Source organism: Halichoerus grypus, chromosome 8 (genome assembly GCF_964656455.1).
Source record: "Halichoerus grypus chromosome 8, mHalGry1.hap1.1, whole genome shotgun sequence".
NCBI classification, from domain to species: domain Eukaryota; kingdom Metazoa; phylum Chordata; class Mammalia; order Carnivora; family Phocidae; genus Halichoerus; species Halichoerus grypus.
This window is the reverse complement of record NC_135719.1, coordinates 146,522,089-146,537,505: the sequence shown is the minus strand read 5'-3', so window position 1 is coordinate 146,537,505 and position 15,417 is coordinate 146,522,089. Positions and strand designations below refer to the sequence as shown.

The following is a 15,417-nucleotide window of genomic DNA, read 5'->3' as shown; positions in this document are numbered from 1 at the left end:
CGCTGCCGTGCACCTTTGCACACAGCTCTCCCGGCGCCCGCCAAGTCTCTTCCTCCACGGCAGCTCAGTCCATGTGGCAGCTCCTGGCCTTCAGCCTCCAGCCGGGACAGCTGCTCCATGAAACTCTCTGAGACCCCCACCCCATCACACAGAATGAACCCTTCCCTTCTCTGGGCCACCTCTGCCAACAGGGAGGTTCTGAGAAGCTCACGCAACACGTGGCATTGCAATTAACCAGTTTCCCAACTCTGCTTTGCTTTGGAAGGTTCCTGAAATAGGGTTGAAGCTTCCATTTCACTGTGCACTTTTAAGGTAGGTATGCTTCTCTCTGTTCCCCACCACCCCCTCCCCTGGGAAAGGCTGCTGTGAAATCAAAGGCAGGTCTCAGAATGGGGGTGACTCAGCCCCCTCCCCCAAGTTGTGTCCGTGGCCCCACAGCCTGGTACAGACTGAGCTTGGCAAGTACTTACTGGATCCAAATTTGAGCTCAATGCAAGTATTCTTTGAGGCCTGCACTAGGAAAAGTCATGTGCTCTGCAAATCGGAGGGATCGGGATGACAAAGTAAAGTTCCTGTCCTTGAGGAGGTCAAGGCTGCTGTGTGTGTGAATGAGGGGGTTGGGGCAGTCGGAAGGAACGCAGCCAACAGCAATGCCAGATAAAACCACCTGCGGCAGCACCTTGGCCGGGACTAAGGGGCTTTGCATTTGGGGAATTTTTTGTGATTTTTTTTTTTTAATAAAGTTTTACAATTTGTAAATGTCTTGCATTTTCTTGATCAATTCCACGGAGAACCCTAATTGCCATTCTGCATCTCATTTTATAGAGAAAGGAACCAAGGCTCAGAGAAGCAAAGAGTCTTGCCCAAGGTCAACAACCAGAATGTGCCAGAACCAGCTAGAAAGTGCTGGAACCAGGACCAGTTGCCCAGCTGTTCTCATTCCCTGACTCCTGCTCTCTCTGAGCCCGAGAAAACTCAGCTTGGTGGAACCTACCCCTTCTCTTTAAAATAGAAACCTGTAGCCCACTCTCCAGCAGAAGTTGAATCTCAGTTCTGTGGAATAAGAAGGAAACTCTGAAGTTTCTCCCTATGCCTTCTCCTCACATGGTCGCCATGGCAATGGGAAAATATTATGCGGTGAAGGAATTATGGGAATATGAATCAGCAAAACCAGCAAGAGGACCTTGGAAAACTGTGATTCCCAGTGGACGGGCCGCACTTTCAAAGTAAACACTCCAAGATGATGGACTGCACTTTGCCTCCTATAGAAACTCCACGGCCAGCCTCACCCCATTAGCGACAGACCCGCTGTCTCCGTGCGGACACTGGCCTCCTCCTCTTTATAAGAAAAGCTTTGGCCGTCTGTGAGCACGATCGCTGCTTGGCAACACAGGGTTGTGGGTATCTGCTGGCTTCATTGCATTTTAAACATTTTCCCTTGCCAACTGGAACAAATTATTGATGTGGATTTGGGCGGATATTTAACTTGTCCAATGCAGTTTCAACGGTGAAGAGTTCAAACCCGGCTTTTAAGTCTAGGATAATGAAGCTATTAATCAAGCATTAAATAATGTGAGAGCGTAATGACCGGCTCATCTCGCTGTTGCTAAGCCTCCCTGAAATTCTCAATCTGTGGGTGATAAAAAATACTGATTCAGTTCCTCAAAATAATTGCACATAGAATTGCCATAGGATCCAGCAATCCCACTTCTGGCTGTCTACTCAAAATAGTTGAAAGCAGATATTTGCATGCCTATGTTCAAGCAGCATTACTCACAAGAACCTACAGGTGGAAACAGCCCAACTGTCCATTGACAGGTGAATGGATAAACAAAAGATGGTATACCCATAAAATGGAATATTATTCAGCCTTAATAAATGAGGAAATTCTACAGAAACACTAATTCAAAGGGATATATGCATGCCTATGCTTCTAGCAGCATTATCTACGATACCCAAATGATGGAAGCAGCCCAAGTGTCCATCGACAGATGAATGGATAAAAAAAGCGGTGATATATATATGTATACACACACACACACACACACACACACACACACACACAATGGAATATTACTCAGCCATAAAAAAGAATGAAGTCTTGCCATTTGCAACGACATGGATGGAGCTAGGGAGCATAATGCTAAATGAAAAAATCAGTCAGAGAAAGACAAATACCATATGATCTCACTCATAGGTGGAATTTAAGAAACAAAACAAATGAGCAAAGGAAAAAAGAGAGAGACAAACCAGGAAACAGACTCTTAACTACAGAGAACAAACTAGTGGTTACCAAAGGAGAGCTGCCGGGGGTGGGGTGGGATGGGAAGTAGGGGATAGGGATGAAAAGTACACCTATCATGAGGAGCACCAGGTGATGTATGCAAGTGTTGAATCACTATATTATACACCTGAAACTAATATAACACTTAACTATACTAGAATTAAAATAAAAACCTTTTTTTAAAAAGTAAGGAAATTCTGGTGCTTACAGGGAAGAAGATACTTCTCTTCCTCTAAGGAAAAAAAAAAAGTAAGGGAATTCTGACACCTGCTACAACATGGTTGAACCTTGAGGACATTACGATAAGTGACAATCACAAAGGACAGTCACCTAGGGCGCCTGGGTGGCTCAGATGGTTAAGCGTCTGCCTTCGGCTCAGGTCATGTTCCCAGGGTCCTGGGATCGAGTCCCGCATCGGGCTCCCTGCTAGGCGGGGAGCCTGCTTCTCCCTCTTCCTCTGCCTCTCTCTCTCTCTCTCTCTCTCTGACTTTCATGAATAAAAAACAAAACAAAACAAAACAAAAAAAAACAAAGGACAGTCACCTAAACGGGTCACGAAAAGACAAATCCTGTATGACTCCAGCTATGTGATGTCCCTAGAGGAGTCAAATTCATAGAGACAGAAAGTAGAACAGTGGGCTGGGGGAGGGGAGAGGCAGAATTAGTGCTTAATGAATAATGAATGCAGAGTTTCTGTTTTGCAGAATGGAGAGTTCTGGAGATGAATGGTGGTGGTGACTGCACAACAGTATGAATGTGCTTAACCCCCCTGAACTGTGCACTTAAACATGGGTAAGATGGTGAATTTTCTGGTACAGGTATTTTATCACAAGAAAGCAGTACCAGTAGAGGAATGGGTAAGGCAGAGGTTTGGGGGTCCCCGGACACTGACACAGACCTACCACTAGCCAAGCCAAAGGTCTATCAAGAACTTTTTGTGCATATTCACCGAGCATGCCGGCTTCCATGGCCATGCGTAGTCCGTCCTCCCTTTTCTGCTATATACCTGGACTGCAAGGCTGGTGGGGGCCTCTCTCCTTCCTTACTCCGTCAGCCACCAACCCGTTTCCTTCCAGCAGCACCTCCGGTGTCCCCTCCGGGAAGCCTGCCCTGATCCTCCACGGCTCTCTTTGCCCTCTGTTTACAAGTCCCCGTGCCCCACTGGGCTCCAGCCTCTGAAAACAGGAATGCGGCACTCAGCATCAGCTGCACCTGGGAGCTTGTTAGAAATGTAAATTATCCACCCAGTGACTCAATCTCTGGGCTCAGGAATCTGAGTTTTAACACGTCCTGCAGGTGAAGAGAAACGCACCCCCATCCTCTCCCCTCGCCCTCCCCTCACCCCGTAGCTCTTAACCAACAGCTGCCCAGTGAGTGAGCACAAAGGGCCTGCCCTTGGCCTCGGGGCCCACTGAGGTGCCATTCACATGCAGAGCCCCCTGAGGGATGCACTTGCATCTTGTTTGGCCTCTTTCCTTCCTTGCCCTGCTGTCCCCTCTCTGCACCTGGTTCTCCCGGGAGCACGGCTCTGGGGGACCCCACCTCACATACAGGGCAGTGGCTCGTTCATGCTTGCACCTGGGAACTGGACCCCCAGGAGGTGTCCACCATTGTATGTGTTGACAGGTCTATGGCTTAACATTGATCAGTGCATTTTGAGAAGTGTTCTTATTCTTCCCAAAGGTGTCAGTTCTTTCAGCCAAGGGAGCGACACCCCCGGTGGGGCTGTCTAGAGCATGGCTCTGTCCTCCCTACACAGACACCCTCCCAACCTTAGTGGGTGTCATGGCGAATTCCTGTGTTGACCGGGCTGGGCTAAGGGATGCCCAGATCGGTGGTAAAAACGTTATTTCTGGGTGTGTCTGTGAGGGTGTTTCAGGAAGTGGGTTTGAATCCGTAGCCTGAGTAGAGAAGATAGCCCTCCCCGGTGTGGGTGGGCGCCACCCAATCCCCCCGAGGGCCTGAATAGAACGAAAATGTGGAGGAAGGGCGAATTTGCTCTATGAGCTGGGACATCATCTCCTGCCCTGGGTTACCTACGCTCCTGATTTCTGGGGCTTTGGGATGCAGACTGGGACTTACATCTCCTGGGACTTACTGTCCCCCAGATTCTCAGGCCTTCGGACTGGGATTGAATTCTACCACAGGCTTTCCTGATTCTCAGGCTTGGAGACGGCTGACTGTGGGACTTCTCAGCCTCCATAACCAGCTGAGCCAATTCCTATAATAAATCCCCTCTTAAAGATCCCTGTATATATCCCATTGCTTCTGTTTGTCTGGAGACCCCTGAGTATACATACAGTGGGTCCTTCCGCTCTGCCCAACTGCTGTCTCTCTGCTCAGGCCCCATGAGAGGCAGGCCGGACCCCGCTGGCCCCACAGGGGTGTGCGTTTGGGTGGCGGAGACCGTTCACTGGGCAGAGTATGACTCTCAGGCTGCCACCTGCTGCGGCCCTTTCTTCTAGACACAAGATCCAGCCGGTGCTTAGGTGCCTTAGCTACGGATCACAGCAGCGTCCTGGCCGAGGGGCCACACGGATGCTTGTCTTAGGGTTGTCATCCACAGAGACAGCGGCTCCCCTGGCTGAACCCCCCTGCACGGCCGGCCCCCTCTGGGAGCTCACACCCCACAGGGGGCTGCTGGGACCGTGTGGGCCTGGCCTGGATCTGGCCTCACCTCTCCCACAGCGCGAGGCACAGGCTCTTCCTGCCTCCTCTGAGCCTGGCTTCCCCGTGGGCAGAGCGGGGACAGCACGGCTCCCCTGCACAGAGTCTCACACGAGACCTGGCCCAGAGGGTAGGCCCTGCTGCCATTTTCCTTGTCCAGCTGTCTAGGGTGGGCCCACGGGGGCGGCAGCCCGGGCTTTGTGCTCCTTTGGGGAAGCAACCAAGAGAAAAGGCTTCTGGCAGCTGGAACTGGTGAGGTTTGCTGGACAAGGTCCCGACAGGAGGAGCTTAGCTTGTGTCCGGTGGGGAAGAACCACCCTCGGCCCCAGTGGTGACCAGGAAGGCCCGAGGGAGGGACGATTAGGGCTGAATTCTGGCCCCTGCTCTTCCTGTCCATGTGACCTGGTGCAGGTCTCTCTGAGTGGCCTCTCTGAGCAGCACTTTATTGTCTGTAAATCTGCAGGGCTGTGGAGACAAGGAAGGGAAGAAGTGAGAGGGAGAGAGGGAAGGGGAGGAGGGAGAGGAGGGAGGGGGGAGGAGAGGGAGAGGGGAGTGAGAGGAGGAGGAGGGCAGCCCCGGAGGCCACACTGCAAATCACCGGCTGGCATGGGATTCGTGCCTGTCTCCAGCACCCCCACTCTGGCGCCCAGACCTCCTGGCCTGCTGCAAACCCTCTCCTCCTCAAGGAAGCGTTCAAGGCCCTGAGCTGGCCTGCAGTCCCAGCTAGAAGCGAAGTGCAGCCCTGATACCCAAACCCTGCCTTCGAGGGAGGGCCTCCACGGGTCAGTGACCTCTGGGAGCCACAGCCTCCCCCGGCCCCGGCCTGGCCCAGCACAGTGGGTGTGGTGATGCGCACGAAGGGTCAGAAGAGGCGTCCCCCACTGCCCTGAGCGGCCAGCCCACGTCACTCCCCATGCTCAGTTTTTCAAAAGATTTTATTTATTTTATGTATTTGAGAGAGAGAGCAAGCAAGCAGGTGGGGAGAAGAGCAGAGGGACAGGGACAAGCAGAGTCCACACTGAGCGCAGAGCCCACCGAGGGGCTCCATCTCATGACCCTGAGATGCAGACCTGAGCCGAAATCAAGAGTTGGATATTCCACCGACTGAGTCCCCCAGGCGCCCCTCCCATGCTCATTTTTATTCTGTGCTGAGGCTCAGAGAGGTGAAGGAACGTGAATGGTAAAAGCTAAAATCAATCAAAACATCTGTCCAGCTTAGTGGAGGATCTAGAGGGAAGTCAAGAGAATAGTGATGCGGACCACAGCCAAGCTCGCAGTACGGTGTGTGAGTTCCGGGCGCCCCAGCTCTTGCCCAGCCTTTGTATTTGCAGACGCATGATGTCTAAAACAAGCAACGCTCATCTATAGGGTGAGGGGTCTGGACAGTGTTTGCCCTCGGGGTGGTGCCTGGAGGAGGCATCGGGGGACCTCGGGGGCTGTATCATCCTGTCTCTTGATTCAGAGGACTGGTGACACAGCTGTGTGTTCACTCTGTGAAGTCACCAAGCGCCGCGCTTACAGCTGGCTCACTTTGCTGGATGCACACTAAATATCAATTTAAAAAAGCACACTTAGGACGCCCGGGTGGCTCAGTCGGTTAACCGTCTCCCTTCGGCTCAGGTCATGATCCCAGGGTCGTGGGATCGAGCCCCGCGTTGGGCTCCCTGCTCAGCGGGGAATCTGCTTGTCCCTCTAAACCTCCACCCTGCTCCTGATCTCTCTCTCTCTCTCTCATGCTTTCTCTCAAATAAATAAAATCTTTAAAAAAGAAAAAAATACACTTAAGAACAATCGAGGGGCACAGGTGCCCTTATTGTCCTGCTGGTACAGATGAAGATGCTGACGGTCCAGGTCACTGCCCGGGGGTGGGGTCCGTCTCCTGGGCCCATCCCCACATCTGCTCAGTCACGGAGCTGCTTCAAGCTCCGCGTTTCTCTAACTGGCCACCGGTTCCTACTGGTGTCAGCCCTCAGGCTGGATGTCCCCCTGCTTGCATGTGGCTCCTCCAGGGCGGGTGTCGGTCGTTATGTGGCCCTCGGCAGCATCTGAATCCCCGGTCTGTACCTACTGGCTGGAGACAAGTATGGGGTGACACATTGTTTGCTCAGCCCAGGGTGGGACGTGTGGTGCCGGCGTGGAGACCGTCGGGCCCAGGATAAGTGCTTCCTTGGTGGGAACAAGAGGAACAGTGGCGGCTGTCATCATGCGTTTGGGAGTGGAGTGGGCTCCCATCCTGTCTTCAGGGCCCCTACAGTGAGGCTGAGGAGAGTAGCGTGTCTCCTGCCTTGGGAAGCTAGCCGTGTGGAGGAGGGGCGGGTCGATAGCTGTCCTCCATTAGGGACACGACAGAAGAATTAAATTAATAGATGGCTGACGGGGCTCCTGGGTGGCTCAGTCGTTAAGTGTCTGCCTTCGGCTCAGGTCATGATCCCAGGGTCCTGGGATCGAGCCCCGCATCGAGCTCCCTGCTCCGCGGGAAGCCTGCTTCTCCCTCTCCCACTCCCCGTGCTTGTGTTCCCTCCCTCGCTGTCTCTCTCTCTGTCAAATAAATAAATAAAATCTTAAAAAAAATTAATAGATGGCTGAAAGTCATTTCCTTTGAGCAGTGACTTTTTAAAACCCTGCACGTAACACCCAACATAAGGGAAGGGTCCCATGCATTATGTTCTGCCGTCATTAGAAGCAGTAATTCTGGAGATGACACAGCAACGTGAGAAATGCTTATGACACAATGGTGAGACCGAGGGATGGGAGACGCCCTCTTCCAGGTGGCTTGCGGGGACGGTCCTGCTCAGCAACAGGTGCAGTGAGGAAGGAAGCCCACGCGCTAGCATGCTGCGTCTCCAAGTGAAGGGACTGCAGGTGATAGCAGTTTCTTGTTCTCCGCGTCTCTACCTTTCCATAGAGGTTTTGTTTCTTATACACATTTGGGAGTTTACTTTTTTAAGAGATGGAATGGTTTCAGCCTTGGCCCATAGCTCTCGATCCATGCGTGTTCACAGTGTTCTGGGGGCGGCTTCCTCCGGCCCTCCGGCAAGGGGCGTAGGGGGAAGGCGTGCCAGGGGCTCCAATGTTCCATGAGCCTGCTGCAAACCCGCGGTGCCGCCTCCCAGCCACTCACCAGGACAGGCCCTTCCCTCTCCAGCTGAGGCCTGGACCGTGACCGGGAAGGAGGGAATGAAAGGAAGGGTCTGATGTGCCCACATGTGAGGAGCAAAAAGGAGCTGACGGTCCCAGAAGGATTAGACAGAGAAACAGGACCCCCTGGCCCAGGGCTATCCTCAAGGGTGGCTGAGGTGTGACCCGCAAGATGTGGCAGAACCTCCAGAAAGCCACAGGGAAGGTGGGCCCACGTGGCAGCAGCTGGGCAAGAGGAGGGAGGGACACGGGGGAGGGGTGACCTCCATCTAGCCGAGCAGACCATGCAGAGCTCACCTTGAACCCCGACTGCCCATGTGTCTGCCGCACGCACGACCATGCAGAGCTCACCTTGAACCCCGACTGCCCATGTGTCTGCCGCACGCACGGCAACACATCTGGGAGGCCGAGGGTGGCTCTGGGGAGGGCAGGTGCCTGTGCTTACCCCAAACAACTCCTTCCCTTCCTGCTACCACCTGGGTCCTACCCTGACTCTCAGCCCAGGCTAGTCGCAAGATGCTAGGGCCACCGGGACCTGAGCACGCTCCCGTTCGGAGGAATATGAGCCCTTGAAATCTAAACAACATGTAAATCACACGTCTGGGTGTCAGCCTCCGTAGGTCAGACTATCAAGGTCTATGTGTCTGAAGAAAGTTGCCCCAGGGGGGCGAGTGCACGCCTGCCCTGCCCCCCGGACCAACCAGCCTTGCCATCAGAGAACCGACAGCCAGGTAAACTCCAGATTCTTAGAAGACCAGAGTGCCATGTTTGAATGGAGCCTGAGTAGCGCCCCGCAATTTCATTGTCACGGGGAGGGAGGGCAAGCAGGATATGGGCTTTACAAGAAGTGCTTGTGAGCAAGCCTTGTCGGGACTAAGCACTCCTGGCCCTCCTTGGCCTCCCCAGGAAGCCTCCCTATCAAATGCATAATTTATGAGGATGAGCCAATGCATATTCATGAGCTCATCGCCTTCCAAAGGCCAGTTGCTGTCTCAGAAAAATCCTCCCATGATGAGTTATCGCATGGGAAGCCGAGGGCTGGGCTCAAGGCAGGACTCGGTCCTCAAAATTACTATAATCTCTAAAACTTGCTTTGAAGAAAATGCTCCCAACTGTGCCTACCTCTGGTCAAATGTGGGGGAGATGCAAAGAATGAAGCCTCTAGGGAACCCCTGAACCCCAAGGCCACACAGATAGGGGCGCACAGTAGCATTTCACGGAAACTGAGGCAGGGCTCCCCTCACCCCGGAAAAAACAACCCTGCATGCATTTTGGGTAGAACTCTGGAATAAGCCCTCCTAAGCCTCTGTTCACATAATAGCAAGAGCCCAAAAGCCCCCCTGGCTGGTTCTTACCGTTTCTGGACCTCAGTCTTCCCCATCTGTGGCCTGGGAGGCTGATCCCTCCCTGTATCCACTCTGAGACACGCTTTTCACAATTAAGCACCTCTGAGACCGGAGCGAGTTCACCCACCTTGGCTGGTGTCAGGGTATGAATGGCGGTGTTTTCTCTTTCTTAGTGGTCCAGAAGAGAATGTGCATCTAACAATCAGTGGGATCCTAGGCTCTGATGAGCACAGGCATCCTTTGTCCCACTGCACTTTGCAGGTACCGCGTTTTTTGCAGATTGAAGGTCCTGTGTCGGCAAGTCTCCTGGGGCCGTTTTTCCAACTGCATTTGCTCATTTCGTGTCTCTGTGTCCCAGTTTGATAATTCTCCCCAATATTTCATTATTCTTTTCATTAATCTTATATTTGTTAAGGTGATCTGTGCTCAGGCGCCTGGATGGCTCAGTCAGTTAAACGTCTGCCTTCGGCTCCGGTCATGATCCCAAGGCTCCCTGCTCAGCGGGGAGTCTGCATCTCCCCCTGCCCCTCCCCCTGCTTGTGTGTGCTCTCTCTCACGCTCTCTCTCTCTCTCACAAAAATAAATAAAAAATCTTTTTTTAAAAAAAAAAGGTGATCTGTGCCCGGTGATCACCACTTGCTGAAAGCTCAGCGTGGTTAGTATTTCCTAGAAGTAAAGTCTTTTTTAATTAAGGTATGTGCATTGTTTTCCTAGACACGATGGTCTTGCACACTTCATAGATAATTTATATCTGCCCTGCAAACCAACACACCCATTTGTCTCGCTTTATTGTGATAGTCCCCGTATCACAGCGATCTGTAACCAAACCCGCAGCATCTCCGAGGCACATCTGTACAGCACTAAGCTCCCCCTTCAGAAGCCCTGACTGTGTGCGGAGGGGTGAGCCCAGGGCTTTCAAACAGGTGCGGAGACAAGGCCACCTCCCCGAGCACGTAGGCCGGCACGGAGCAGGTGCTCAGTGAACGCGAGTCTCCCCTTTCCACTCCTGGAAAGCAAGGGCAGGCCCACTCCCCCTAATTCGTCTGGTAGAGAAATCTGTTCACAGAATTCCTGAGTCCACATTTCATTAGGTGCGTTTTGTGGCGTTTGGAGAGTGAAATAAATGTCGGTTTAATTTAGATGTTGGGGTGGGGGTGAGAGGGAGCTTAGAAGTTTTCCCAAACTAGTCACAACCCAATTAAAATGCTACTCATGAAACCCAAGACAGTGATTCAGCTAATCCTCCATCTGGCATTTCTTGCTTACAAGCAACTCACATATGACTCAACTTTGATTCTGCTTTATTAAACATTAACCAGCACACTTCCTTATCCCAATAAAAGGCCATCTTGAAAGCCTCACCGCACATGAGTGTGTGTGTGCCCGTGAGCGTGTGTGTGCACGTGTGGGTGCCCGCACAACGGGCGAGCTCATCCGCGAGTGCCCCAGGGTGTGGGACCTCAGTGTATGTAGGGCTTGGCCTTGTTGGCGTGTGACCTGTGCTGTCACACGGGGCCACAGCTTGGTTTAATGTCCTGCGGTCACCACCTTGAGATCCTTGATAATTCTTGAACAGGGGCCTATGTGTTCATTTAGCACCAGGCCCTGCAAATTGTGTGGCCGGTCTGGGTGTGTGTGTGTGTGTGTGTGTGTGCACGCCTAGCTCACGTGTCTCGGGGAGTGTGGGCATGAGCCATATGGATAAGGGGCACGTGCCCATGTGAGGACATGTGACAGAGGGCTGGAGAGAGTGAACGTGAGGGGGTGTGGAGAATCTCGTGGATGTGCCAAGGGGCGCCCGAGACCAGGGCCCGTGAGCCACACAGGAAGCCCCGAGATACAGGTCCGAGGGGCCTGAGTAGGGCTCAGGAATGCATCGTTTCGGGGAAACCCCACCCCTCACAGCTGTAATGACACCAAAGTTTGAGAACCCCAGGGTGTAGGTTTGGGGCACTGAGAAGTGAGCCCCACGATTCTTTAAGGAGAGGTTTAGAACATCCCTGAGCTCAAGCCATCTCACCACCCACCCTAGTATCTCAAGTTCAGGTTCTTAAAGGAACAGAAGCCTGCCAGGAACACCAAGGAATGGATGGGCACCAAGGCTGCTAACCTCAGGGAACCCCAGCCAGAGGCCTCCCTCGGCTGCCTGGGCCCTGAGCCAAGCAGTGACTCATGCTGGAGTGGGACGGAGTGGCCTTGATGGCCAGCCCTCCCCTCCCACCTCCCTGCAGCAGCAGGGCAGGGCCAGAGTTGCTATCCCTGGGACTTCTCCAATTTATCAGCGGGGGTCGCGCCGTGGACCCTGCTCCTTGGCACCCCGCCCCTGCCCGGGTTCCTGGCCTGACATCCCACACCGAGACCCACCCTAAATTGGAAGTGATTGCTGGTGATCGGCAACCCCCCCCCCCCCGGTGCCATGGTGGGGGGGGTACCATCTCCAGCAGCACAGGGAAGGGTCCTCATTGCAGGCGCTGACCCTTGGATTGCTGGCGCCCAGGGACCTCACCTGGGATAATTCTGTTCCCAAGCTCCATTTCACTGAAAGCCGTTCCAGGGTCAAGGCGTTACCCCCTCGCTGAGTACAGCAATGGCGGGGACAGGGGCTGCCACTTGCCACCTGGACCTGGGCAGGTCGCCTGAGCTCTCTGAGCCTCAGTTTCTTCATCTGTAAAGTAGCCCGTCCCTGGGCCAGCTCTCGGCTGGGGTTTGGCTCCTGCGCTCTGCCTTCCTCAGGCACACCTCCTCCAGGCCGCCCCTGCTTGACCAACAGACATGTCTCGGTTCCCCCCCGCCCCGCCCCATGGCGAGGGGGCCGTGGGGATTGAGCCACTAAACAGCAACAGTGCAAATCAGAATTGGAGTCCTACAAGCTCTGGGGACCAGGAAAAGCCCCCTGTTTCCCCGGAGGGGAAGTGGCCCCTCCCCGAGTGCTTTCTCCTATAGCTGTCACTATGAGACACCTACCATGCACCAGGCACCCCGCAGCCCCCCTGCTGGAGCCCTTGAAACCATCACAAGAGGTAGGCGGGGATGAGGGCTCAGAGAGGGTAGGCGTCTTGCCCAAGGACACACAGCGGGTGGAATCTGAGACTGAAGCCCAGGGCATTCATAGGGACCCTGAGGCAGAGACACCTGGCCCCTCAGAGCAGGGCCAGTCCAGCCTCCAGCCCTCTGGGCCTCCAGGATCCCGATGCCATTTGAGGCTGCATACCCCCATGGTTCCTCCCTCCGCTTCCCGACACAGCCCCGGTGGCAGGGAGCCCAGCCCTTCCACTATTCCCCCAGCAGGGACCTGGCCCAGAGGCCCCGGCTTTGCCAGGAAAGATAAGGCGCCAACACCTGACTCGTCCTCTTCTGAGCTCCATCTCAATTTTCCAAAAGAACACAAAAGCTTGCTGTTCCTGGCCCTGTGCCGGAAGCTGAACCTCCTTCTCATGAAAGGAAGATAAACCATTAGCAGGATTAAGACCGGTTAGATGTTTTTAAAAAGACCGGTTAGATTTACAGCTTTTCCTCATGACCACCTGTTCCCTCCTGTAACAGTGCAGGTGTTTGAGGGGTGGGTGCCTGCCATCTGCGGGGGTCTGGCGGGGGGCAGGGGAGGCCTCGGCTCCCGTGTGGGGTCCATGCAGCACTTCCCAGCCCAGCTGCTACTAGTCCCGCCTTAGAGGTGGGAAAACTGAGGCTGGCTCAGACCACTCAGCGGGTGGATGGCTTTGCCAGTGTTCCTTGCCCCAGGATGGCAAGCTGACTCATCCGCCTTCAAAACAAGACTTGAAACAAGTGAATTCGTGTGTGCAAACCCTGCCTGCCCACACCCGAACCTCTAACTTTACAGTTGGGGCAAACAGAGATCGAAAACAAGAAGGCCAGGCCACCAAAGGGAGCCCGGGAGGTCAGTCTGCAGCCCCTGTGCTTCCCCTTCCCCCCTCTCCTCCAGCACAGGGAGCCCCCCAGCCCGGAGCAGGCCAGGCTGGGAGTCGAGGCCTGGCCTCACCCAGAGGTCACGGGTGCCAGGGCTGGGGGAAGCAGGGGGTGGGGGAGGCGGCATTCCAGGCTGAGAGGTGCCCCCTTCCCCGGCAGACCACGCCTCTGCCCCAGATTAAGGGGATGTCACAAGGAGGGACACAGTGTGGCGGTGTCTTGTGCCCCCCACCTCCAGGGGTGAGGCTTCAGAGAGCACCACCAGTAGCCCCTCCCCCACTTCCCACATCAGGAAACTGAGGCCCGGAGAGGGAAGGGAATTGTCCAGGAGCCCCAGTGACACAGGGCAGGGACAAGGGCGGTGCAGCCCGAAGGTGAGTCCTCACACCACCCTGCACTAGCCACGTGACAATCCACCCCCTCTGGGCCCCAGTTTTCTTGTCCATAAAGTGGGAGTGAGGGTCACCCCTGGTGGTGGGGCTGTGGGGGAGAGAGGACAGGGTGCACAGAAGGGCCTTAGACGGGTCTTGACCCTGGTGCTTCCTTTGTAAAGGCCGTTGGAGGAAGAGCAACACTGGACGGATCACAAGGCTATTTGTTGAGCACCTACTATGTACCAGGTGCTGGACGTAGACTCAGATGAGGATGCCGCCCTCACAACGGTCCCAATCTGGTGAGGGGCCCCTGGCAGGGAGGGAAGGGGGGCTTTGCTAAGGATGAGGAGGTGTTCCCGGAGGAGGAACCAAACGGAGAGAAATGGCCCAGAAAGTACAGAGTTCTGTCTCCTGGCCGCGCCTGGGGTGTGAGGGGTGGGCGGCTGGCAGAGCTCCCACACAGGCAGTGGGTCCCGGGCCGAGGCGCTTAGACTACGTTCCGGTGGAGAAAAGTCCCCGAGGAGTCCCACCCGCTGAAGCATCAGGGACCCCAGGCCACAGGGCTGAGCGGAGAGGCACCCTGCGGGGAAGGCAGGCGGTGGGGGCGTCTCCCTGGGGGAGGAGGCCTCACACTGTCTTTGCAGGCGGGACCCCCTCCACGTGTTTGCCTACCAAGCCACCTTCACCGCTTCCTGCTCGCCGCCATCCCGAGGTGGGCCTCGAGTTCCAAACAGGGAAACTGAGGCTCAGCCTGTGCGGCACTCCCCCCCACATGTGGTCAAGCGGGGAGTCCAAGCCGGGCTCTCAGCTTCCCTGAGTATGTCTTCCATCATCCGCATATTTTAGGGTTTATTTTCTTCTTCAGGCTTCTCTATTTTAGAAAAAACTACTGTTTTAAAGAGTGTATTTTTTTTTAACGTGTCTTTTTGGAAGGTAGCAGCTGATTCTTCCTGCAGTCAGGCCCCACTGTACTCCCTCTCCCACCAACCCTGTTTACTCCAGGCCATAAATCACTTTCTTCACTGGGGTCGGGAAACGAAGGGGAGACAGTTGCCCTTGGCACTGGGCAACTTTGGTCCGACAGCCAAAGACGGTTCAGGAGGGAGGGAGAAGAGCGGGGCTCAGAGGCCAGGAAGGTGTGAGGTGCTCCCTTGAGCGCAAAGCCTTTCCCTTGGGGGATCTGAGCCCCTCGGGCTGCTTCCCTGGGCCCCCAGCCAGAGCCCTGGGAGACCACAAGCTTCTCGGGGATCCTGTGTTGGTGCCTGCGGTAAGTAGGCTGAAGGCGCCTAGCTCCACTCACTAGGTCCTTGGAATGTTACCATATATGGGGAAAGGGTCTTTGTAGATGTAATTAAATTAAGGATCCTGAGGTGGGCGGACTCTCCTGGATTATCCAGATGGTCCTAAATGCTGCGGGGGGCGTACTTAGGAGAGAGCAGCAGAGATCCGATGCACAGAAGGGGGACAAGGAGGCCCCGGAGGCAGGGACAGAGGGATACGGCCCCCGGTCAAGGAGCACCTCCAGAAGCTGGCAGAGGCCAGGGACGGATTCTCCCCCAGTGGCAGCATGGCCCTCCTGACACCTGGACTTCGGCCCAGTGTGTCTAATTGCAGACCTTGGGCCTCCCGAACTGTGAAAAAATTCATTTCTGTTGTTTCACGCCACCAAGTTCATGGCTATTTG

At 54.7% G+C, this 15,417-nt stretch overlaps 1 protein-coding gene across 1 annotated transcript in view; it reads right to left on the bottom strand.

Moving 5' to 3' along the window:
• The window catches only part of EML1 (EMAP like 1), a 177,195-nt gene that overhangs the window by 152,176 nt on the left and 9,602 nt on the right, over positions 1 to 15,417 (bottom strand). The gene's annotated exons all lie outside the window — the stretch shown is intronic.